General features: G+C 45.4%; 1 pseudogene; it reads left to right on the top strand.

The window, feature by feature from the left end:
- Nucleotides 1-209: 209 nt before the first annotated feature.
- On the top strand, nucleotides 210-301 carry LOC116274820 (annotated as a pseudogene).
- Nucleotides 302-1009: the final 708 nt, after the last annotated feature.

Here is a 1009-nt window from a genome sequence, read left to right as displayed (position 1 = left end):
TATCTGCACAGTTTTCTAAATGTTGTAAAGGACTCACGGATGCCAGGGAAGACTCCTTTTCACGTCACTGCTGATCATCATTATAAATGAATTTCTCTCTTACCTTTCTTACACAGACTTCATGGCTACCACATTGTCTTAAGATGGAATATTAATACACCTTTTTAAGTTGAAAAGAAAATAAAAATCACCGCAAAGAAAAGAAAATGACCCCTTTGTAGTTCATAAGCAGGATAACTGGGTTTTCATGCTCTTGTGTGAGATGCGCCTCGCTCAATGTTGGCACATTACCTGTCTGATGTGAGGAAAAAAAGAAAAAAGAAAAAGAAAGGAAAGGAAAATAAAAGAAAGAAAAGGAAAAGGAAAGTAAAAGAGAAATAGAAAGGAAAAAGGAAGAGAAGAGAAAGGAAGTAGAGGAGGAAGGGAAGGAAGGGGGAAAGGAAGGAAGAAGGAAAGGGGGAAGGGAAGGGAAGGGGGAAAGGAAAGGGGAAGGGAAAGGAAGGCGGAAGGGACAGGGAAAGAGAAAGGAAGGGAGAAGGAAAGGGAAGGGAAGGGGGAAGGGAAAGGAAGGGAGAAGGAAAGGAAAGGAGAAGGAAAGGGAAGGAAAGGGAAGGGGGAAGGGAAGGGAGAAGTGAAAGGGGAATGGAAGGGGAAGGGGAAGGAAAGGGAAGGGGGAAGGGAAGGGGGAAGGGAAGGGGAAGGGAAACAGAAGGGGAAGGGGAAGGGGAAGTGAAGGGGAAGGGAAAAATGGAAAGGAAAGGGAAAGGAAAAGGAAAAGGGAAGGAAAAAGGAAAGGAGAAGGCCAGGCACGCTGGCTCATGCCTGTAATCCCAGAACTTTGGGATGCTGAAGCAGGTGGGTCACTTGAGGTCAGGAGTTTGAGACCAGCCTGGCCAAAATGGTGAAACTCCTTCTCTACTAAAAATAAAAATACAAAAAATTACCTGGGCATGATGACTGGTGCCTATAATCACAGCTGCTCAGGAGGCTGAACCTGGGAGGCAGAGGT

Source organism: Papio anubis, chromosome 4 (genome assembly GCF_008728515.1).
Source record: "Papio anubis isolate 15944 chromosome 4, Panubis1.0, whole genome shotgun sequence".
Lineage (NCBI taxonomy): Eukaryota > Metazoa > Chordata > Mammalia > Primates > Cercopithecidae > Papio > Papio anubis.
Note: the sequence above shows the minus strand (reverse complement) of the source record. Positions and strands in the feature narration are given on the sequence as shown.